Below are 25142 nucleotides of genomic sequence, written 5' to 3'. Positions count from 1 at the left end.
GGGTGGCCGCAGCGAGGTCCCGGGGGGAATGCCCCGACGGGGCGGGCGGAGCCGTGGGGCGCGCCGGTGGCTACCGCCGAGCCGGGGGTTGCATAACCCGAGCGATGCGCGGAGAGTCGGAGTGAGCAAGCGGGTTATATATAGCTGCCCCGTCTGTAGCCTGCGGGGCTTGATTCTTCTGTTGAAATATTATCTTTGGATGTGGTAAAAATATTTGCAGAGAAAAATCTAGACGACTCTTACATATTTGAGCATATGTTCCTGCAGCTAACGGCATAAGGGCAGAGCGTGACACGATCGGTGTTTAGTTTCTTCGCTGCTCCTGGCAGCGCGGTTGCCGGCCGGGACAGTGTCTACCCCGAGCTCGGGGACACGCCACGGGCAAGGGTGTCCCGGTGTTGACCCGCGCTGCTCACCTGGCGGCAATACAAGGAGGAGGGGAAGGGATTTCGTTAGGGCATCTCGGGGAGATATCAGAGGAAAGCGAGGAATCGCAAGTGCGAGCTGCAAACCGCCTCCGGGAGCTCGGACGCGGGGCACCAGCCCCTTCCCCGAGGTGTGCCCGGCTCTGGAAGCCTCTGCCCCAGGAGGAAAGAAAATATTCCCTCCTGGAAACCGAGAAAAGCCCAGAATGCAGCGCCCCAGCAGAGTCGGGGCGCTCGGGGTTGCTGCCCGTGCCTTGCTTGCCCGCACCGTTTCCCAGGTTTATGCCCTTCTCCTTCCCTGTTCCTTAGGTAAAGCTCCAGCTGGAAGGTCCACATCCCCGAGAGGGACCCCGCCGCCCCGCTCCCCACACCGCGCAGGCCGCGCCGGGCTCCCGCAGGCGTGAGCGGAGCCGGACGGAGCTGAGCCGCAACCAGCCCCGGCTCCCCCGCGTTGGGGGACCCCTCAGCGGCAGAGCAAAGCGGAGGGAGCGGGCGGCACGGCGCGGTGGCATCGTCCCCTCTCCTGCACCCCCAAAAGGGCCTAACCCAGAGGCCGCGCTCGCCCAGCCCCGCGGGCCGCTGCCCCTTCCCCGTGCGCTCCGCTGCCCCCTTCCCCGTGCGCTCCGCATCGGCGGAGCGCCTGCACAGCGCATCCAGCCTGCCCGAGGGGGCTGCTAACGCGCCGTTAGCGATACTACTCTGCCCCCGGCTCCGCACTCGTCGGGGAGGGAATGGATGGAGCCCGGAGGATGTCGGAAGGGCACCAGGGAGAGGGCGAGGGGGGTTTCTCTGCTGCCCCCGGCTCACAGATGGGAGGGGAAGTCGGGGCTTCCCCGCCGTCTCTCCGCCGGGTACGGCTCCGCACTGCGGAAACGCCGAGGGCTCGACGGGGAAGAAGGGCAGGATCCTCCCATCCTCTGCCGACACACATCTGCTTCTCTCCGAAACGCTCGGGCCCCGGCGGTGCAAAAGCCCGTGGCGGCACCGAGGAAAGCAACGCGTTGCAACGACTCCTCGGTCCCCCCTTGACGGCAGCCCCCAGGCCCCGGGCCCGAGCATTGCCGCCCCCCACCCAACCCCTCCCCACAAGATAATCTCCCCGCAGCAGGTATCCGCTGCCGCCCCCCGCCCCCTTCAGTTTGGGCCCCGCACCCCGCAATTCCCCAGACCTTTCAGGCGAGGCGGGGGCGGACACCGCGGGCTGCCGCCTTCGTCTTCCCTCGCAGGGGTCTTCCCACCGGCACCGCTCCCCACGGGCCAGGCCAGGTGCCCCCGGAGGCGGACACCCCCGCTCTGCTCCAGCGCCGGGGCCGTGCTCACACTGAGCCACGGCCCTTTTGATGCGGAGGTGCCCGGGTCCCCACGACGGGCTCTCCCCGCGCCCCCGGGGCCCGGCGGGGACACAGCCCCGCCGCCTTCCTTCCCTCCGTCCGCCCTTCGCACTCACCCCTCCGTCCGCATCTCTCCTCCCGTCCCTCCCGCGATCCCTCCTTTCTGCCCGCTCCCCCGGCCCTTGCCCGGCCCCGCCGTCCCTCCCGCCCCCCAACCCCTGCGCCCCGACGGGCCCCCGGCGAGCCCGGGCTGCGGGGGTGGGGGGGGGGCCGCAGACTCTGCGGGGGAGCCGGGGGCGGCCCCGCACGGCCCTGCTCGGGCTTGGCACGGCGGCGCCGGGGGGGACAGGGGCAGCAAGCCGGGGCCGGGACCGCGCAGGGCCGGCACCGCGCTCCGCGCACAGCTCCGCACATGCTGATTTCTCCGCACGCTTCCCAGACGAAGAGCCCTGCGGCGGGGCGCCCCGGGCAGGCTCCCACGGCCGAGCCCGGGGGGGGCGAACCCCGCGGCCCCCGCGCTTGCCCGCCCGCCGCGGCGATGGAAAGAGCAGTGCGGGACAGGCCGGCGCTGCCGGTAGCGGTGCTGCTGGAGGAACAGGGATAATTCGTGGCGGTTCGGCTAACGGGAACCGCGGACTCGTTGTAAGGGGGGAAATAAAGATGAGACCGGGGAGATCTCGGCAGGTGAAAAAAGCCTGAGGCTCCCGCTGGTCCCGGGAAAAACGGGAATTTTCTGGCGTTTAATTTGAGACCGTTATCGATGAGTACTGTTATTACAGTTACAGTCATCCTCGTTATTACTCCGACTACGGCGACTATTAGTATTATTTTGCAACTGACATTTGAACTATGGGAACCAAAATTAACCAATCTGTCTAACAACTCCAAAAATCAAATGTGTTACCCACTACGAGAGACAGTGAGAAAGAGAGAAAGTAGGGCAAGAGAAAGAAGAAAGAAAGAAAGAAAGAAAGAAAGAAAGAAAGAAAGAAAGAAAGAAAGGAAGGAAGGAAGGAAGGAAGGAAGGAAGGAAGGAAGGAAAATAAGAAGGAAAAGCGAAGAAACAGAAAAATAGAAAGAAAGAAAGATAAGGAGGAAAAGCAAAGAAACATTAGAAAAATAGAAAAATAGAAAGAAAGAAAGATAAGAAGGAAAAGCAAAGAAACATTAGAAAAAAGAAAGAAAGAAAGAATGAAAGAAAGGAAAATAAGAAGGAAAAGCAAGAAACATTAGAAAAATAGAAAAATAGAAAGAAAGAAAGAAAGAAAGAAAGAAAGAAAGAAAGAAAGAAAGAAAGAAAGAAAGAAAGAAAGAAAGAAAGAAAGAAAGAAAGAAAGAAAAGAAAGAAAGAAAGAAAGAAAGAAAGAAAGAGAAAGAAAGAAAGAAAGAAAGAAAGAAAGAAAGAAAGAAAGAAAGAAAAGAAAGAAAGAAAGAAAGAAAGAAAGAAAGAAAAGAAAGAAAGAAAGAAAGAAAGAAAGGAAAGAAAGAAAGGAAAGAAAGGGAAAGGAAGGAAGAAGGAAAGGAAAGGAAAGGAAAGGAAAGGAAAGGAAAGGAAAGGAAAGGAAAGGAAAGGAAAGGAAAGGAAAAGGAAAGAGAAGGAAAGGAAAGGAAAGGAAAGGAAAGGAAAGGAAAGGAAAGGAAAGGAAAGGAAAGGAAAGGAAAGGAAAGGAAAGGAAAGGAAAAAGAAAGAAAGAAGAAACAGAGAGACAGAGCGAGTCATCGGAAAGACGGCCAGGCCGATGAGGACAGACGAAGACAAGGCAAGGCAAGGCGAGCCCGAGCCGGAGCCGCTTTGCCCACCCGCTTTCCCGCTGCCGGAGCGGCTTGTGCTGGGGGTGCTGAGCTGGGCCCCCGGCTCGGTGGCAGCGGCCGTTCCCGCGCGGCGCCCCGCGGGGTCCCCGGCCGCTCGTCGGGGCTTGCTGCCCCGCTGCAGCTCGCTGCTTTCCCCGGGGCGCCCCGACGCCGTTCGCCCCCGTTGCGCGGCCTCCAGAGTCCCCGCGGCCGCCCCGAGCGGCTCCCCTCCGGTCCCGGACGCCCGAGCGGCGGCAGCGGGCGGCACTGCCCCGGCCCGGTGCTGAGCGGGGAGCTGAGCCGCCCCGTCCCGTCCCGCGGCAGCGCGGCAGGTGCGCGGCCCCGCGGCTCGTCCCCCTGCGGCCGCGGCCACGGCGGCGGCGGGGCGGCCGGGACCGGGCACCTGAGGCTGCGCCGGGAGCCGCTCCTGCCCGGACCGCCGCCGCCGGCGTCCCCGGCTCCGCACCCCAACCGCGCTGTGCTCCGCCGGAGGGAGTCGGGGCTGGGGAAGGAGGGAATGGAAGGAGAGGGAAGAGCGGAGCGGAGGGAAGGGAAGGGCTAAAGAGAGAGGGAGACAAAGAATAAAAGAGAAAGAAAGAATGAACGAATGAAATAAAAAGAAGGGAGATAAACACCTGAGGAAGAAAACATCTAATAACAAATAATTGTTATAACCAGTACAATCCTCAGAACAACAGTTGTTTTCTTGCCAATAGCCAGTGACACGCCTGGGAAAGCTGGGGCTTGCGGGGCTCCACGAGCTGCCTGACCCTGCAGCTGTATGTGGGGCTCCGTGGGGGCCAGGGGAGCGGGGCTGGGCTCCTGCATCCCCTGCACCCCCTGCACTCCCCACTGGCTCCCGCATGCCAGCCTTGGCTCCACATTATTTGCCATGGGGATTTCAGGTTATTTTTATGGGGTCACTTGCCTGCAGATCCCAATGTAAAGATCACGCATGGGGAAATTCTCAGAAATAAAACTGTCAGCCACTCCCCCCAAGCACACAGCCGGCAGGATTTCTCCCTTTCTCCCTCTTTTTTCCTTTTCCTTTTTTTTCTCCCCCCCTCCCCGCCCCAGCACGCTGACAACGGCTCATGCTTCTCCAGTGAGATATCCATGCTCTCCTGCAGTGCAGCTGCCCTGTGTGGCCCACGGTTTGAGGCTGTGGAGTTTTTGGGACCCCCGCCCAGCCCCGGCGCGCAGAGCTCCCTTGGGAGCTCCGGGGTGGCCTGGGCAAGGGGCCTGGCAGTTGGGGTCATTGCCTGGGGCTCCCCCAGGAGCCCAGCCCAGCTCCTCTGGTTTACAGTGCACCAGGAGCTGCCTCTAAAACCAGTCGACTCTCTGTCACTCCTGTCGTCATTAATGTTCATTAATGCTGTCAAAAAGCTCTGTACGGGGGTACTGCTCTGCTGCCTGGGGCTGACACATATGTCTGCCACTTATTGCGAATTTGTGCCCGTCCCCTCTGGCCTGGCCCTTTCCCCACTCGCACACCGGCCCTGGCGAGGAGGGAGAAGCTCCTGCCCGACTGCCTGCGCTCCCCACGCCCACAGGGAAACGGAGCTGCAGCTACAGAGGAATGAGGCGCTTTTAGTTTGAAAGAAGGACACCCGCCACCCCCCAGTATCGAGGTGCCAAAACTGGCTCCGTTGACCTGTGTTTCTTTATCGCAGCACAAGTTTGGGAAGAGCAGCGAGGAGCCCCACAGAGCGCAGGAGGCCACTGCCACTGCACCTCATCCGAAGGGAAAGCTGCTGCCTCGCTGCTCCTTGCTAGATCCTCTCTGTGGAGCGAGAGTCGTTCTCAAGCCACCCACTTGCAACCGAGTCGCTAGAGGGAAGGGGAAGCATTTCTCTGTGACTTGGTTGGGGTTGTTGCACCAAAGGTTTATATTCACTCAGTCCCGCAGCAGCATCCTGTGCAGACATTTATTTTGGCTAAAGCCAGCCTGGTTCTCGTTTGGATGCAGTCACTGAGGCCTGACCCACATAGGCGCCTTGTGCGGGTGGAGCGGCCGCAGCTGTGCCAGTTGGCTGTGGGGGGGGGACACTTCCATGCAGGGGGGCCGAGATGGTGCCACCCCGCATGGGGCTGCCGTTAAATGGGCACAGTCCTCGCGTGGCGGGGCATTATGGAGCCCAGTCACTGTCAGGAGATGAAGTGTCCCCCAAAGCTCTCTGCCCGCACTTGCTGTAGACGTCCTGTAAGGATTTTTTTCCTTGCAAAGGCTTTTTCCCTTTTCTGTTAGGTCCGTAAAATACCCCTGACATTCCTTGTTGTTCCACCTTGTCCCCTGTCACAGCAAAGAACAGCTCAATTTCAGTTGTTCTGGAGCTCATATGTTTTCATGGAGATTTGGTGTGGCAGATGATGTTATATATTAATCACTAACACAACACACTATCTTAACACAAACAAATGAACACAAACAATAAACCACAGGGCTCGGCATGCTAATGGGAGGCTGTACAATCTACAGAGCTCCCACTGGGATAAATCCTCTCCCTGTATTGACGAGTATTTCACTGGACACATTGCAAACTTAACCTAAGCACCATAAGGAACGGATGCTTCAGCCGACGTCAGCTGCTTCTTCAAATCCAATCCAGCACAAAAACTGACTAACTCCATCCCGGAGATTTTTCCTCTTGCGTCAGTGCTGGAGCTGTACCCTCTGGAACCTGTCCAGCTGAGAGGCACTGGGCTCTGCACTGTCACCGAGGGCAGCTCGCGCGTATCAAAGACATTCAGGAGATTGCAGTCTCTGGGAGCACAGAGCAGACCTGAAGACGAGCCCAGGACCCTTCCTGAAGCCCATGTTTGTCTGCAAAGAAGCAGTGTTACTTCTGCCAGCCTGCTCCACTCCTTTCTCTTCTCCCTTCTCTCCTTCTCCTTCTCCTTCTCCTTCTCCTTCTCCTTCTCCTTCTCCTTCTCCTTCTCCTTCTCTTCCATCTCACTTTACCCACTTGTTCTTGGTGGATTTTGTGACCTGTGGGTTGTTCTCAGCTCCATTTGCTATTTCCTCGTGCCCTGGGGGACACCTCGCCCTTTTCTGAGTGTTGTGGTGGGACAGGAGCAGTGGTCCCTTCTGCCTGCCTGCAGACCCGCCCCAATATTACCGACAGCATATCACTCTCCCTAGGCACAAGTAATTTGAGGATTTCAGGGCATTGCTCTCGCTCCTGCTTCCACCAGCCCATCAACCCAGCAGACACCTTGCTGCGGGTGCTGGGGCCAGGCTGCCAGAGCAGCAGCCACTGCGGTCAGGGCCTGCGGGGCACAGAGACCGGCTGGGTGAGGTGCCCTGCACCCTGCGTGCTCCTGCCCGCAGAGTCCTGACCAGAGCCCTGGCACCCCTTAACTGGCATCTCACGGAAAGGAAGGGGCAGGGACTTCACCAGACGCCTGGAAGCCCCTACAATAGGCTTTGTAATCCCTGAGCAAGCCCTGCTAAAGGCAATGGCGTGTTACCAAGCTAACTAAGCATAGCGAAGCAGAGAAGAGCAGAGCAAGGCTCAGTGCTCCCACTCCTGCCTCTGTGATGCCTCAAACAAGTTCAACACGGGGCGCCCAGTGTTGCTTGGCACATTTAAATCCCTTTGCGAGTTGCATCCCAATGTCCTTCTGTGCAAGCAACAGTGATGATGTTTAGTCACCTTGGGAAAGCTGTTTGGCATTGAAAGGGATCCAGGATAATCCTGGTTTAGGTTTTTGTATAATTTATTTATTGTATTTTTAGGTTTTGTTGTATAAAATAGCATTGCACCATTTCTAGCTCTTCTCTGATGACATCTCAGTTAGCTCATGTTCTTCCTACTCATTAATTCCATTTCCCCCTTTTTAGTTGAAATGCCAGCCTGGAACTGGTCAGGAATCCACATTCCCATGGATTTTTAAAGTTTCTTCTGATTCTCTCAAAGAATATTTTTAATGGGAAAGGGTGATCGAATCTAACCTGTTCTCACACACGAGGATGATGCATGAGGAACATCCTCATTCTTGTCCTGCTGGGCTCAGAGAGGGGGTTTGGAAAAGAGCTGTGAAGGAGCAGTCAGACTGCCCAGAGATGAGAAGCAGCACAGCTGATTCCTTCCTCCGGGCTTTTGCTGGAGAAAACCTGGCCCCGGTGAAGCCAGCAGCGGGACCCCTGCCATCTGAGGAAGACGCACACGTAAGGGCGCCCATAACACACCCGGGGCCAAGCTGTGCTGGCCGCTAGCTCTGCGGGGGCCCTGGCTGCCACTGGCCTTGGAGGTGGGGGCTCTTCTCCGCTGCCACACACGGCTCGCTGCGGTTGGCAGGCGATTCCCATGGGCCATGGCCTGGGAAACACCGCCATCCTCACAAATAGCACGAACTGACTGGCACAGAGGGGTGGTTCAGTTTCGAGAACCGTCGATGCAGTGGCTGATCTCTTCCTTGCCAGCGCAAGCCGGCTCACGCCTTCCTCTGCGGAATTAGCACAAGGACAGATTAAAGAAAGCCAATTTCCTTTCTCATCAAATCAATTCCTTCTGGGGCAAACAAAGCCACGAGCGCAGTGCTCTTGTCCTCCCGTGATCTTGTGGTTTGCTCTGGCTGGAAGAGGCGGCTTTGGAAAACCCGAGCCCATTTCCTGCTCTGCGTGCTGCAGTGTATATCCTCGCCTCAGCCCTGGAAATGCTTTGATGGATATTATTAGGCCCGGAAAGCATTTGGAGCTCCTTTCTTCCGTACGAGCCGACCAAACTGCTACGGGATGAAAGAGGGGCAAATTGGAAGGGTCTGTGGATGCTGCGGGCAGGCTGCCTGGCTGAGGGAGCCCAAGCCGCACTGCTGCCTGCGACGGGGAGCACAGCACCGCAGCTGCCAGGCCAGGGTGGCTGCCAGGCCCTGGGGAGGGGGGACATCTCTTTCATGCCCTCCTGCCAAGAGGTAGAGCCGTGGTGGGGCTGGCCACTGCCAAGATCCCCGCTCTGCTCATCTTGGGGGTGCTGCTGGGGCTCACTGGATCCCTGGCTGCCTTGCAGGCTCCTGGCCATGCCCGTGTCCCAGTGCAAGGGCGTGAAAAATGAACAGTGATTTTTCTCTGGCTGTCACCCGCGTGCCTTGATACTGGGACCGAGAGAAACCATTTCACCCCCTGGTTTTCACCACCGCACTGTTACAGCACTATTCTGCCCTATAACTGGTTTTACCCAGCAACTTTGAGATATCCTAGCAAAGGCTGTGGGCACAGGGATGGATTTCCCAGGTGAAGCCGGAGTCTCAGAGGGAAAAGGCTGTGCTGTTTTGTCCTCAGGATGTTTGCCCCTGGGTTTGCTTGTCCACCAAGGCAGCTCCTGTCGGCCTGCTCTCAGCCTCTGCTCTCAGTGGTGCTGGGCAGGCAGGGAAGGTGAGGCTGGAGAGTCAAAGCCACCAAACCAATGCCAGCGAAGCCTGAGCCCTCCCGGCTGCACCCAGCCACAGGCAAGGCACCTTGGCCCCTTCTTAAATCCACATGCCGGGTCCAGCAGATCCCATCACCTTCCCCAACCCACCCTCATCAAATTCTACGAGTGAGAGGAACCAACCTTTTAGTCCTCTCACATTGGCCATTGCGCACCCCGGGTCTGCGTGTCCCATCCTTGCTCAGCCCTCCAGTCGTCAGGAGCGGGACTCTCTCACCACTTTCAATGGGAAAGTGGCTGAAAAGCAAAGCCAAGCAAAACCTTCCCTTTGCAAGGGACTGGAGTGCTGATTAGTGTTTTGCCGCTAACAGTCAAGAAATGACAGTGCGGAAATCTTGGGGAGTGAACAGCACTTGTGGTTATTGGTGAAATCCCGTATTAGTAGAAAGGTCTGGTAAATGGAAGCAGGAGTCGCTCTGACTACAGCATCTGTTGGATGTGGAGAGTGGTTATGACTCTCTCCAAATACAATGCACATGTACTGGGGAAAATGACTGCTACAATAACAGGAATAAATCTTAATAGAGACTTGGGTGATAACAGACACCATAGGGGAGTTATCAAAATGAAAAACATATGGCAGCGTCTCTGCCAGACCTGCATGGAAACGCCTCGGAAGGACTAGCAGATCTTGTACCTGAAAATGGAAAAAGGGCAAGGGAGACAGTGACAGGGGAATGGGGCTGAGGCAACAAGGTAAATCCCGTCATCGTGCCCTGCTGAGAAGCTAGAGCAGTGTGGGTTGGGTGTCAGCGTCCTGCTGTCTGTCTCCCTTCTGCACAAGCCTGGGTCTAAAAGCAGCCCAGTTTGGCAGACTCTTCCCCACTTCTCTCGGCTTTGGCAAGGCAAAAGGCTGCAAGTCAGCCTGGACAGGGGCCATTTTTGACTCTTCAAACAAGACCTAGACCTGGATTGTTTATTAGCAGGAGATTCCATTTTCCCTGCCTTTTTGCAGCAAGCAGAGGCAAGGCTTGGAGAGAAGGGGTAGTAGAAGAGCAAATTCAGGGCCCAGGGAAGTTCGGGAACAGTCCTGGGCTGTGAGGGCAGGATGGATTTGTTTTCCTGCAGTTATAGGAGCTACAAACTGAGCCCAGACTTCATGGTATGGCAAAGAACAAGCAAACGGGAAGCTGGGCTGGAACTGACAGTTTTTTGGCAGGAAGCAGAGAGGGACAGGACAGAGCAACATTAAATGAAATCGCACCTTCTCCCAAGCACTTAAATGTCTTCAGTGCTTAATGTCTCCTCCTTGGCCGAGGAGAAACCACAAATTAGCCAGAGTGCAGAAACCCAGCTTCGCTTTGCTTTCCTCGAGAGCAGCCTGGCGGGTGATGGACAAACACGAGTGCAGCGGATACAGAGCAGGTCGGCATGGGATGAGGGTATCGTTTGTCCCTTGGGTTTGCAGGAAAGGAGCAGGAGGTGTGAAGAGCATCCCCAGCATCCCCAGCAAGGGGATCAGGCCCCAGACTTTGGGGTCAGGAGCGGGATATGCCAATCGGTTACCTGGGAGGTTCCTCATCACCACAGGGACCAGCCATTGCTCCTTGATTCTGTTCAAAGGCTGGTCCCGCTGCGCTGGCCCCTGTGGCCATACAATACTGGGGCAGGGGGAGATTCTCGAGCAGGGACCATCACCTCCTCCTTCACTCTCAGAGGAGTGAGGCTACTATCATCCAATCCAGGGCTAACTTGTCAACTGGGGATTAAACAGTGGAAAATTCAAAAGACAGCTGAGGAAGGGGCTTACGTTAGTCCAAACACTCGTCACATCGGCATTAGATGTCCAGGGACACCAGCAGTAAATAGAGATGTTGTTACAGAAATGGCAACAAGGCTGGAGGGAGAGAGGACCACAGAGCAGACCCTAAGTGCTTAATGTCCCTAAATTGTCAGGGACTTTGCCCCTGGCTGTCATTATTTTCATTGCATCCTAAATCTGCAGCCTCTGATCGGAGCAGGTGTCTGAGGACAGGGGATAGATCGACTCTGGTGTCTGCCACAGCTAATACTGTGCTGAAGAGAGGGTCGGATGTGATCTTGGCTACACCGATCATCCACATTGATATAATCCAGGGTTAATAACCCTGGCTGACTTGTTTGCTTACAGTAAAAAATCATCCCTGTCCAGGGGATCGGCAAGGAGAAGCCTAAAGCTTTGAGCTGGTCTATTCCAGTGGCAGAGGGGCAGGTCCTGCCTTTGCCTCCCCAGGCTGGTACTCACTCACGCCCATGGCTGGGACAGTCACTGGGACAAGACTCTGTCCCAGGGACAGGCAGGGACTGCCTTACCCCAGACGGGCTGCAGATGCCCAGTTTTGGCTCAAGCTAATGTACATCAGGCAAAATAATTTGGAGATCAAAGAGCATCTTTACGCCAGCACCAACCAGAAGGTTTGCTTTATCGTGTGCTTAATCACAATAAACTAGCCAATAAAGTAGTAATAAATGGTTATCAAAAATTATTTCAGAGTCAATAAATCAAGAACGGAGTTGAACAAGGAGAAATGAATTGTTAACACTCCTCCTTTTCCCTGTCCTATAAAACGTGGCAGGTTTTACAGGCGACGGGCGAATGCAAACCTCCCCTGGTCTTGTGGGACAGGCAGTGTGACCATGGCTGCCTTCTGCCATGACAACCCCGAAACCCCATCATCAACACAGCCCCAATTCCCACTTCTGCTACTGGCTGGGGACCCTTCCATGAGGCCATGAGCTCCCCGTGGCTGCAGGATACAGCCCACACCCCGTGTTTCCCCTCTGTTGGTGACGGGGAGTGCTGTGGTGACGCAGCCTTTCCCTGCAGCAGTCACAGTGCCGTCGAGAGCTGGACAGTAAAACTGCAGGGTGCTGAGCTGAGCTCTCGCGCTGAGCAAACAAGCCTTTCTAAAGGTTTAGAGGACCACCTTCATGCGCAGAATGACCCCCCATGTTTAAACCAAACAATCTTGACCTCTCTATGAGTTTTAACCACATAAAAGCTCACCTCTTGGACTCTCCATTAGGTTTTATGATGTGCTTCCATATTTAAATGGACATGACTCACACCAGGGTTTCTGCCGTGCGTGTGAAGGAAAGAAAAGATGAATGCCAGATGTTATGTATGAGTTACTTCAGGGAAAAAAAAGAGAGAAAAGGAAATTAAATGTTGGGCTGGGCTTTCACAGCTCTCCCTGCTCAGGTGAGCATCAGGCTGGTATTTGCATTTGCTTTACAAATGCAGCCTCCTCAGCCCGGCCGCACTCCTGGCTGCCCTGCAAGACGCAGCCCCCCCAGCTCGCCCTCCTCGCAGCAGGGGCTTCAATTTTCTGTCAAAAATCTTCTGGCCAAACCTGGTAGCTGTCAGCACCTCCCTGTTTATTTGTGGAGCAGGAGAGGGCAGGAGGGGGAGCAGAGAGGGGTGGAGGGCAGCCCCGCTTTGGGGTGACGTGTTCCCTCACCCAGAAATCCCCGGGAAGGCAGGCGGGACGGCCGTGCGATGCAGAGGAGCTGTGCAGGGTGGGTGGCACGGGCTTGAGGGTGCAGGCTCTGACCACAGCAACTGGAAAAGCACCTGACAAGCTGCCAGCCATCCCCACCGGCTCTGGGCTGCCATCATCCAGGCTCCAGCGGCGTGGGGAGGTAGGAAGGGCTCAGCAGCAGACCACCTTGCAGCCTTGCTCCTGCCTGTCCTGTCACTCTCTGAAAGGATCATCTGTGCCGGCACAGACCCCTGGATGTCATTGTCTCGACTGCTCCACTCTCCACAGGCTCATCTGGCACATACCTCCCATTCCCATCTTGAGGGGACGATGGCAGAGCCTCCATCGTTTGCGATGGCAAACATGAAATCCCCAGGCTCGTTCTGGGGGTTAGTCCTTCCCTGTGCTCGGAGCTCTACACACACAGGGCACAAAGCACGGCCATACCCACACTGAAGTCTTGGGCACCAGGGCCTGCTCTCAGAGCCAACATGAGAGCACAGGGGCTGCAGCACCCCCCACAGTGAACGCAGGACCACTCCACTCATTGCATCTGTTCCAGCACGGGTGGATACAACCTTAAAACCCTAACCAGCTATTTGTGCACAGCCCTTCCCGGGAGTCTCCTCCTGGGAGGGCCCGATGCTCCACGTGGCCTCTCCTCCCCGCAGCTGGCCAGGGGACTGGCACGTTGACATGAAAGGGGTCCTGCTCCTTCCAACCGGGGCGGGCTGTCCCGCTGCAGACAGACAAGGCTGAAACTCCACACTAAGCATGTGTAAGGACATTAAGCTGTTGGAACTAAAGGATAATTTGAAAAGTATTTTTCTTAATACTGGCATTAGGTTTCCCCAGCTTTGCAGTTGGTAAAGAGAAAAAGAATGTCCTTACTAAGGGAAAGCAAGTGAAAGCTGAACCGGGGAGGAATTAGGGGGTGGTGGATGCTCGGAGCCGGGTCCCCTTGCTTGGCTCAGGGCTCTGATCACGCTCGGGGCAAGAAGAAGGCCTGTTCCCAGCCCAGCCCCTGCTGAAACACCCTGGGGGTCACTGGCTTTCCCTTGCTGGCAAACTGCAGCACAGCAAGAGGGAACCAACGTGGCCACACATACTCTCCCGTGAGCAAGAGCATCCGTGCAGCATCCTGCCTGCGCCAAGGGTAGGGCTGCACTCCCGTTGGGGCCCTGGAAACATTCAGGTTAGGCAAAACCTCTGTTTTTCCAGAAGTGATGAACTGAAAGATTTTTCATCTTCATATCACACTGAAAGTTCCCTTGGGTACCTGCTGAGCTCTGCAACTTCTTTATACAGCTGCTGAGTGAGCCGATCATGAATAGAGAGCACAAAACTCCACGACTTTTATTTCCCTTCACGTTTTTAGACCCCTCTCCTCAGCCGGGTAAATCAGTGCAGAGTCAGTGAGATCAGCAGATCCGCAGTTACAGCAGCTGTAAATGGCGCCTGGTGAGTTATGTTAGTTCTCAGCACTATCCTGTTCCCCAACCCCACAGGGATAGCAGCCCTTCCTGATGCTCTGGGGCTGGTGATTCATGGCCCTGTGGTGCAGCCTCTCTTCTCCCTCTCTGCATTCCCACCTTTGCCCCCGCAAAGGTCCCGGGGCCGCGGGCTCTGCCCTTGCTTCTGCTTCCATTCCCTGCCTCTGCCACCCCAGGCCAGGGCAGCAGGAGGGATGCGGGGCCTGATGCTGCACCCCAAGCTCCTGAGTGCAGGAAGCTGATAAGTTGGTGGCTCGGGGAGCGCAGGGAGGCACAGTGCTGGGCGCGGGGCATCAGAAGAGCCCACGTCCCTCATAGAGGAATTCCTGTGCCCTTGCAAAATGCCCGTGTGAACGGAGGCAGGAAAATTAGCTGCAATATGGCTTTTTGTGATCGCAGAGAAATTACGAAAGGAAGGAAAATAAAAAAGGTTCCGTTTTCCTCTCGCTCCCCTTCCCCTCGATGCTGGAAAGGCTCAGGAAGTGCCCAGCCATCAGGAACAATGTGAAAAAAAGACGGTACCATTTTCCCTGGTGAACCTGGCAGGATCCCAAGCAGGGACTGTAACACCCGGCAGGAGTGGGGCTCCCTCGTGCCCCTCATGGGGAAATGAGGGCTGGGCTCCCTCCTTTCATTTTCTCCTGCTTCCTTTGCTGAGCCCTGCTGCCATGTCCCCAGCACAACGAGGAGGGATGTCTACCCTGCCTGGGCAGGCCGTGGGCACAGGCAGCAGTGAGGGCTGGCAGGGGGTCCCCAGTGAGCTCCCCATCTCTGGCCTGAGTGGGAAGCAGTGGTTGGCAGAAGAACACACGCTAGGTCACTCCATCAGCTCTTTACCTCCCACCTCCTCCCAGAAATGCCTTTTGACTGAACATCAAGGCTGCCCAAAAGTTGTCTCATCCTGAACCATGCGTGTTGACGCAGACATTGTGGCTGTGACAATGTGCAGGGTGTATCCCTAGGGGAGTTCATCAAATTTTGCAAGAGCTACAACCACAAGAGTGCCTGGGCAGAACAAAATTTACCCGAAGTGACGTTCCTTCCCTGCCTGCCCTGCCCGTCTGGCACAGCCGGGGGAAGAGGAAAGGTAGGACCTGATTCCCAGGGTCGCAGCCTTGGTGCATCCCTGACAGTGGGGTGAGGGGAGGCCTGCAAACAGGCCGGGCCCCGCCACGTCCCCATATTGGGTGCAGGGAGGACTCGGGATAGCGAGGAGCATCCGTGCTCCTGAGCAGCGCATTGCCAGGAGTAGGCAGCACAGCCCGGCCTCCTCCAGGGCCTCGCGCATCCCCTGGGCTTGTGTGTAAAGGCTATGCTTCCCCAAATAGATGCTTTTCTGGGAATGTCCCATGGCCCCACGGAGGCTTGGCTGGTTGGCATCAGATGACCAAAGCTGTTGCGTGCTCCCATTGTTCCCCAAGGCGGTTATTAATAGAGCACCGTAATAATAGGGGATATTTATAAAACACCTCCATGCCTGGGAATCCAGAGCAATCTGCAAACCTATGCAGGTCTGTCTGTCAGCCCTGAGCTGCTCTGGTGATCTCCACAAAGGGAAAACAAACCCTACACCCCATTGAATGGTATGAGAAATGCGCAGGCTGGAGGGGCTGCTGCAAAGGCCTGGTGCAAGGTGTGAACAACAGCACTGTGGCCCTGCAAGGGCACAGGGACAGGGACATCCCAGCCCCGACCACCTGCCTGCATCAGAGCAAAGCACGGGCAGAGCAGGGGTCATAAATGCTCTTCCCCTGGTCCCAGCTGCAGCCCAGTGCTTGGAGAAAAGAGAGATGCCACTGAAGAAATCAAAGCCAGCACGGTCTGTGGCAGTGCAACCATGCCCAGGCTGCCCAGGACTGCCCACGGCACCAGGGTGCAGCTGGTGAGGGAGGCCGCACTGGCGCCGTTGCCTTTCAGGTAGGGTTTGGTTAGAAGGACCCATTTGCTGCACTCCTGTGACATCTGGGCTGCAGGGACCAGGACCAAGCTCTGGGGACAGGCTGAGGATCTGTGATTAAATAGTGAGCTTCACACTTACAGCAAGCTCTGCAAATCTCCCGGGCCCTGTACAGAAGACGCACCAAAAATGCATGCTCTTACTTAGATTTATAGATGGAAGAAGTAAAATGAGGCGCAGGATTCCGCCAGAGCAAAGCCAGCCCCCCTGTGCTTTCAGGGCTGGGGCCAGGCGCGGTGCCTGGGAGCCGCCAGGCAGGTGTCCGGGCGTCAGGCACAGCCAGGACGGGGACTGCAGGGAGAGGCGCACGGATAGCCTTGCTGTTGGGCTGTTCCACCAGGATAATAAAACCCAAACAAATCCAGTCCTCCCCCTAGACTCGCTTGAGGAATTAGAGAAATGAGGCCATTTATGTCTTCACACGGGCGACTGAGCCTGGCAATGACCTTTGGTCACTTCGGAGCAGGGCTGGATTTGAAATGTGAACCCGAGACCAGGAGGTGAAAACCTCCATATCCCATTACAAATCCCCAGGGATGCCCAAGGCTTGTCAAGTCGCAGTGCTTTGCTGCTTATTTATTACTATTTGTCTACGATCATAGCCATCGCCAGGGCTCGCGTTACTGCTCGGGCAGTGGTCAGCTGCCGAGTGGCCTCCGGGGCCAGCCCATCTCCCCGTGAGGCCGGAGGCTGGGACCCTGGGGTGGGGGTGGCTGTGGTGGCGGTGCTGTCGCTCCTTGCTGCTGGGAAAACACATTGGTCCTTCCTTGGCAGGGAGCAGGAGCATCACAGTGGGTGACATGGTCCCCAGGTTGGTGACAGCAGTGAGTAGATTAATTCACCCTTTAAGATCTTTACAGCCCTACACAGTAAGGGATCCAGGTAAAATATCCCTGAGCCATATTATAGTGAAATTAATTCTATATATTGTATATGCAATATTGTATATTGGCTTATTCACGACCAGACAGCGCTTGCTGTTGGGTAGGAAAATCCTCTGTCTGGCTGGAGTTTGTCCTCTGAAATAACTGCAGATGACCTGCATTTATTCAGCAAGTGGTTTGACTGACTTAAATTTTATTTTATCCAAAGAGACCTCTAACCCACCAGGTAACTGCGGCTTCATGAGAATAGCAAGTTGGAGACGGTGTGCATGTTTTTTTTAAAAAAAAATCATACCTCTCTATAAACCGAAAACTCCCTTTCATCCCTTCTAAGCCAGCTTCAACCCATTCCTCCCTACTAATCACCTTATTTCTACTTTTGTGGTCTAAGAGGTATGAGATCATTTTGCAGAGCGGGGCTAAGGCCAGCCCTGGGTGGCCAGGGGCAGTCTCCCCGCCCGGCTTTGCTGGATCTGCCCTCCAGACAGAGGGGCAGGTTCCCACAGCCCAACAATGGGGTTTGCAAGAAGATGTTTTATAGAAGAAGTTTTAGCACCCCTGTGTGGCATCACTCTGCTATGTGAGAGCTGAGCAGCGCACGGAAAATCTGCCTGAAGCTTCGGGGAGTCCGCAGCAGCCTGTGTCTGCTCGTGGAAATGCGAGTCTGCCGGGGGGCCGAGCCCGAGCGATTTCCCCATTAACAGCTCAGCCTCCGGGGAAAGCTGCAAACCCACCTCACGGCGGGGACGGACACCGCAGGGCTCTCTGAGGAGGAGTTTCCTAGAGGTACAGCAAGGTCTTTTGAAACAGGAGAGAAAACGGCGTGTAGAGAGCATGCAGTGATTAACTCACACAGATCCATGCGTCTGGCTGTGACATTAAATGCTTTACAGCAGAAATGATGATAATTAACTTGCTTATGAGGTGGGACAGCTGATGGAGGTTGCTGAAGCTGTCAAGAATCAGTGAGGCTGCCTTGATCTCCACGCAGCTGCAGGGGCTCTGCTCGTGATACATGACGGGCTACTTCCCACCAGGACTGTGGTGATTTAGGAGGTGGAGCTGCATTTTCAAAGGTGAGGAAGTACTGAAGTGCATGTTTGCCGAGTACCCACAAGTTTGCCAGCTGAAGGTCAGTGATGGAGAGAGAAAATAAAGAGCAGTAAAGATGAATAAACCAGAGCAGTACTGGTCCTGACCTCCTGACTGGTTTATTAGTTTCACTAGGCACTACCTGCATTAAACAGGAACCCTTACACACTTCTGCAGATGTGACGCAGGCTGCCAAAATGCTTGCACCATGCAAAATACCATCCTGAGTCTCACTGACTCTCAGTGGAATTTATGCTGTTAAGTCAGTTCTGGAACCGGCAGCCAAGAAGCGTGCGTTTCTGCAGGGTCTGGCTAAAGTGCATTACGTGCAGGTAGAAGTGTGAAAAGCAGCTCCAGCAGCTCAGCTGATGGGAGGTAACTTGTGTGCTGACGGTGCCAAATCCCATGTCTATTATCAGCCTTTGGCTACTGGGAAGCTCCTTTCCCCGCGAGGCCGTCCCGCTTGCTGCTGCAGCACCTCTTCTTAACGGTCCCATCGCTTCTGAGCAGCTCTCCAAGTGGCTGCTGCCAGCAGAAAGAACCCACGGGGGGTGAAATGGCGCTGAGTGCCTGCTGCTCAACAGACCAAGTATATTCTGAGGGTTGTTCATCAAAAACTAAACTACAGAAAGAGAAATATGGGACTGTAAGAAAGTGCAGCATAGGTCTAGTGTTGAATAATGGCAGTTCCCAAGAACGGGGCTCGCTGGTGGCTCTTCATGCACCAAGTTAATCCAATAAAGTGAATTGTCCAGTACAACCTTTCCAGCACAGCAGCCGCTATATGGAACAGGATTAACTTTGGGCTCACACCAAGTAAATAGAACCTTTGTATTCAATGCTGAATTATTGTGCCTGGGTGCACTATCGGAGACTGAATTTCTTATTTTCTATTTGCTTTCTTTAGCAGAAGTATATTGTGGCCAACCTGAAATGGCAGCCTTAGTGAACACACAGCAGAAACTTTTAGGTTGCACTGAATAAATAATGATTATGCTGTTTATGATTCTAAAACTATAGATTGACATCTAGTTAAAATTTCATATCTGTTCCAAGTGTTTGTTTTTGTTACTTGTGTCAGGAGTAGAGTCCAAAATACCTACGACTACATAACAGCTTTGGGGATATCACATTTGCAGCCCAGTGGCTGTGTTGTTCTGTAGTGATTTTAGACTTCTTGAAAACACAGACAAAGAATAAATTGGCTAAGTAGAAAAAAATTAAATGTAAAATCTCTTTGAAACAATCAAAGTATGCAGCCATTGCAAAACAATCCTCAGAAACCATGCTTTTCTTGGTGTTGCTGTGCTGACAAGCACTTCCATGTCAATGCCAGGCTTTAGCAATTTCCACCTTATTTCATGCTCTGACAAACCTGCGGGAGTTTTGTCTGGTCCGGGGCGAAGCGCTGTGCTGTGCCAGCAGGGGCAAGCAGCTCTGCAGGCGAGTGGAGGCAGGAAAACCCGCTCAGCTTTTAGTGCAGCGCTCTCTCGTTGCGCGGAGAGGGAGATCTTGGTACAGGACAGCTTTTCTGACTGGTTACTCCGTGCCCAAAGGCTTGTACAAACCTCCCCTTTGGCCTGGCAGCTGACTCAGCTTTGGGCTCCTTTACCGAAAATCTGCCGCCTTGCAAAAACTCTTGTCCAAGGCACATGATCGCCACAAAGTGCCTCCGGGTCCCCGTGGCAGCCTGCCTTGCCCAATTGGTGGAGCAAGTGGGGCTTCAGCAGGTGGCCAAAGTGACGCTATCAAGTCGAAGTGCGACATTCCCGGGGGCACAGCCTGCCCTGGTGAGGGAGGCGGGCTGGCCTGGGTGCTGCTGGCGCTGAGAGCGGGTTTTTGGCTTAGCGAGTTCAGCAGGCATCCGGCAGGTATTCACAGTGTCCGGGGGGGCTGAGCCAGGCACATTTGACCTCCAGCACGTAGACAGCATCAGGGAAGGGCCCTGCTTTTACTGCCATATCCAGTAGGAAAAGCTGAGTAGTTTTGGGGGGCAGAGACTCCCTCGCCCCTAGTGCAATGCGCTGTGCCCCCGCAAGTGGGGGTCTGGCAGGGAGGGGATGGCAAAGAGCTGCTCCCTGATCCCAGCTTTACCCAGAGACCTTTTAAACCAGGGGAAATCCAGTGGACAAATGCCCGAGGAAAAGCAATGGTGGCTGTGCCTGAAGCGAACAAGACTTTGTGGGAATAATTTGGGGCCCAAACCGAGAATCCTCTCGCAGGTTTTGTGGGGGACAGCACCGCCCCAGGACAGGCCCCCCTGCAGCCCCCACAGTGCTTCCCCCGAGCCCCTCCCTGCAGATGATGGGAGAACAGGAACAACCTGGGGCAATGACAGATTTTCAGAGTATTTCTGGAAGTCTTGGTTTAACTTCTGCCTTGAATTATCAGGACATCTTTGGACATGGGACTCTTCTTCTCAAGTGCTTGGGCTGCCTCCAATGGGCAGGCGAGGTGTTGCGCCGAGGGCAGGCTGACTCCGAGCACGACAGGGGCTCACCGCAAACAGAGACATCAGATGCCATCTCAAGGCCAAATTTAAGTGTGGGTAATTACATTTCCCCATTTAAACTGCCGGCCAGTCTCAGCTGGATAAAATGTTCCCTTCCTAGCTGGAAGAGTTGCCGTGTCCTGGGAAACAGCTGCTGTGACAAAGTTAGGGGGCAGCTGCCACGGGGGGGGAATGACGTGTTTGTGGCACACGGCCGCCCAGGGCCAGGTACCTGGCAGCAGGAGGCAGCGCTCCTGAGGGTCGCCCGCACCGGGAGCCCCAGGAGCCTTTTTGGGCTTTGGTATAGCCTGAACCAGCTGGGGACGGCGTGGTGGGACAGAGAAGGGCTCAAAGCCAAGTGCAAGTAGGATTTGGGAGGCTGGGTAAGGGGCTATCATTGCCCCAAGCGCTGCCTGTAGTGGGGATTTGGGACGGGGACAGAGGCCTCTGCCCTGGGTGCCCAGGCTCCCCACAGAGCATGTTGCCCCGACGACACGATTTTGGTACGGCTAAGTTTGCAAATGAGACAAAGTCCAAAGACCTCTGAGACAAAGACAAGCTGAGTCAATGGCCCAACTTAGTGAAAGCTGGTGAAATACAGACTTTGCCCTTTTCCTTCCCTGCATCCCTGATGAAGCGCACGTTCCCTCAAGTGGGTCTTTACAAAACGATCAAAGCATCTGTGTGGCTTTTCAGGGGGTTGAGCTTCCATCACAACCCAAGGTCCAGTTTAATAATGTAGCTTGTTAAATAAACAAGTGGCTACGCTGAGCCCCAGCACTGTGACGATGGAGAAGATCCGGTGTTCTCTTCCCACTCCAGCGCCAGCTGTTGATGGACATCTGTCTGTAAAACATTGGGCCTTTTATTGTTTTTAATGCAAGAAATGCCTTTTCCTGGAGACCACCACTGAATACTGCTTTGCTAGAAAGGCTCCTTCACAATCCAAACAGAGAGCAAGTGAGCATAGAGGATCCATTACCCAAAAACTCAACAAAATCTTCCTCACCCATGAAAAGTGTACGCACAGTGGAGGACGCTGCTGGGGCTGGGGGTGGGAGGAGGGGGCAGCTGTTCCTGCAGGGTGGTGTTCTGGGACCCACCAGAGGAAAATACTTCCATTTTTCTATCCAATAACTCTACTGCTTGGCTAACAAAAATAATCCCTTATTAAAGATAACAGGAATCTGCCTTGTATAATGCATTCACAGAGACTGATGTCCTTCCAGTGTTCAGAGTTTCTGTACCTTTGGAGAGACTAAGAGCCACAATATTGGCATGATGGTGGGGACAAGCTCTCTTGCAGACACAGTTTAGGTTCACATTTTCACATGTGCATTTAAATCGCAGGCTTAAATCTGATCTCTGTCAGAGCTGTCAAAGTCTTAACCTGCCTGAAGAGGTGGCCCATTCAGCCTTGCACATGCTGGGGAGTCGAGGGGGTGTGTGTAACAACTGCTTTTTACTAAAGGCACGGATGGAGCCCCGCTATCTTAATTCTTGTCCTTTTATTAGACTAGAGATTTGCTTCACTAAGAAAATACAGAAAATGCAAATGCCAGTAATATATTCCTTTAACTGAGCCAAATTCCACATTTTCTTATGCTCTCAGATACCTTCACCAGCAGCATTACTTTGTCTAGTGTGCCAAAAGCACAGCAGGCTCTTAGAGCTAGAAAGCACGGCAGAGCTGCTGCTACTGTCCCCAAGGGGGGCTGTCCCCGAGTCCCTCGCCATGCGACGGAGGCAGCCGGAGGGTTGCAAAAGCACGGCACTGCTACAGGTCACCTAGAGTCACCTCAACGCTGGCACACGTCCCCCGCATCTGTTTTGTGTGGGAAGAGGTGATTTCAGCCTGACAGGTAAAATCAGGCGTTGTTACAGATCGGTCCTGGAGGAGACATCGGTGGCGAGATAGATGCTAATTGCTAATGAGAAATGGTCCATCGGAACTGGCAATGGCCCCAGCTCTGAGGTGGTAAATAACCCTAGTGCTTTTTTGGCAGTAAAGCAAAAATCTGTTTTTGTGCAATGGTCAGCAGAGGAGAGCTCAACCGGAGCAACCTGGGGGCTCCCAGGGAGAAGGTTAATCCAGGGGCTGTTTTAGTGGCTTGCAGGATTTGTGATCCATTTTTGTGCCCGGAAAAGGTTTACTTCAGTATAGGAAAGTTCCACCCGTCTCAGAATAGCTTTGGTTTTCCGAAAACAATTTGATGTCATCAAAGATGATTTCACCCTTTGCCTCTTCACGGGTGAAATTGCAGCTGAGTGACATTCTCACGTTATACAGGGACAAACGCAGCAGGAATTCCTCCGATAGAAGAGCGCTAAATCGCAGGGTCACCTTGTGAGCGTGGCGAGGAGGTCCCCATTTGGCTCCCACCGAAGGCAGATTTGAGAGGGGGCTCGACCCATGCGGCTCCTTCCTGGGACTGGGCTCTCCCACCCTGAGCTCCCTGCGCAATGGCAGGACTATGGAAGCGCAGAGCCCGGATGTTCATCTCCCGGCTCCTTTCATTCCTGTTTTTCGCAGATGAAAAGCGTGATTTCCTCCTGGTAACACCCAGGAGCTGGCAAGTTTCAGCCTGGAGTGATTTCTTTTTTTTTTTTTTTCCCCTCTAAAGAGCTGTGATAAAAATAACCCCCGTGAAAAAAAAATCAAGCACTCAAACCCTTGAAGGCCTGACGCAACCTTCACTCACAGGAGCACTAGGACCGACAATACCATAATAAAGATCTGAGGTATCACTAAGAAAAATAGGAAGCAGCCAAAGAAAAAAAAGGTCACCGCAAGCTCGCTGTAAACACCCTTGCTTTGCACGTATCTCGGCTTCGCCGGTTTGATTGCTAGCAGGCGAGATGTGACGCTGCATTTTCGGTGCTACAGGTATTTATTTTACACTCTGGCTCTGAGTCTGAGCCTCCGAATGTAAAAACAATCAGAAGGCTGAAGTGTAAATTCTCCCTGCTGATTTATTTACTGTTGTGTTTTTATAGCACCACATGGCTCTAAGTTTGCACTGGGCCCATTCAACCAAAACCCATGTCATACACTTCCAGAGAAATGAATGACTTTATAAATTCTCTACAATAATAATCCCACGTACAGGAATGCATGCAGAGAACACCCAGACGGGGCTGGAATGTTTTAAGAATATAATATTGTGCTTTTTTGGTCAGGGAAACACATTTCTCTCAGGGATATGTGGTGTGGCCCAGGCTCCAGCCCTGTCTGCCTACCACCTGTAACGAGCCCTTTGGGAGATTTTAGTTCAGGCCACCCAAACTGTGAGCTGGGCAAAGAGACATCAGCGCTACGAAGTTAACAGCCTTAATGAAGCCCGGCCCAGAGGAGACTCAAAACATCCACAGTGGGGGAAAAAAAAGGAAAGAAAGAAAAGAAAAGGCTTTGATAGGAAAAACATCTGATCCGTGTTCTCTAATCTTTGCTTTGTTAGTTAAAGCATCTCTAAAGGGCTTAGTACCCCTGGAACAGGGACCTCTTTCTCTCCCTTCAGAAACACCAATTAGAAAAGCAGGAAACTGCTTCCAGAAAGGGGGACTTTAAAAGAAAACTTAAATTTAGCTCGAGGGATCTGATTGCCTCTTTTTCACAAGCTATTTTTGCCCTCTGTTGTGTGGCTGAGCAACGGATTTCTGCAGGGCGAGAAAGCAGCTCCTTGTGCTGATCCTGCTGATGGAAAGAAAACACAGTGGGGCAAGGAGAGGGGAGATTCATGGCGTAAGGGCATGGGAAGACACGAGGATTTCTCTTTGAAACACAGTGGGAATGACGCCCTTACGGTGTGGCAGCCTGAGGAGCAAGTGTGCCGCGCTCTGGGAGGAGGGAGGCAGCGGGCTGGGTCCCAGCACCCATGCAGACCCTGCGCCCACCACCCCAGCCACCAGCGAGCGCTCAGCTGGGCAGAGACTCTGCTGATGGTCGCAGATCCCATTGCCTTTGCACTGCGCTATCCTCCACAGGGAGAGAAAACCCATCTTCCCTTCCCCAGGGGTCCCGGTGTTGGGAGCATGGGGGCAGCACCCTTTCACGCGACAGGGCTGGCACAGGCGCAGTCAATGGCGGCGCAGCACAGTTGGTGGCCAAGGGGCCACACCTTGGCGTGGCGTGGCGTGGCATGGCCAGCCAGAGCTGGTCACGGTTCTCCTGGCAGCACCCCGAGGACCACGTGCCACGCTGGCCCCTGCCCCAGGGCTTGGCTGTGGGAACAGAGGTGCCACTGCAGCCTGCAGGGCCTTGGCCAAGCAGCAATCACCTGGGCAGCGGTGGCTGCTGCTGCCACGGGAGTCCCTGCAGCCTGGCTGGGCCCTCAGTGGCTGTCCTCCCTGATGGCCACCCTCCCTCAAGCTGTCTGTCCTCCATGCCAGGCCATGTCGCAGCCCTGCTCCAGTCACAGCTGTTGCCAATGATAAACCCTCTCATCTCCACAAACCCTGCTAGCCCAGAGGCTAGAAGGGAAACATCTGAACAAGCTCCTGGCTCTGTTCATGAAATTCCTGGACATAGTCCATGGTAAGATCTTTTTCTCTGTAGCAGCGTATTTTCCTTTGGACCTCAGGGATGTTGCAACAGCTGTTTGTAAACAGTTTGCATCCAAAGTTAGCAGGGGGGTGAGCAGAGGAATCACGTATCAACTTTGTCCTCTTGAACATCTAAAAAATGTTGCAGCTACATTGGCACTGCCACTGCAGATTTAAGAAGTCGGCCGAAAAGGCCAGTAGCCTTGGGGCAGCCGCCCATGCCCACCTCTGCCTCCAGACACACAG

At 54.4% G+C, this 25142-nt stretch overlaps 1 protein-coding gene across 1 annotated transcript in view; it reads right to left on the bottom strand.

The window, feature by feature from the left end:
• Positions 1-25142, bottom strand: part of TBX1 (T-box transcription factor 1) — a 132361-nt gene that overhangs the window by 12196 nt on the left and 95023 nt on the right. The window lies entirely within an intron of this gene.

This window comes from Chroicocephalus ridibundus, chromosome 13 (assembly GCF_963924245.1).
Source record: "Chroicocephalus ridibundus chromosome 13, bChrRid1.1, whole genome shotgun sequence".
Classification (NCBI taxonomy): domain Eukaryota; kingdom Metazoa; phylum Chordata; class Aves; order Charadriiformes; family Laridae; genus Chroicocephalus; species Chroicocephalus ridibundus.
Note: the sequence above shows the minus strand (reverse complement) of the source record. Positions and strands in the feature narration are given on the sequence as shown.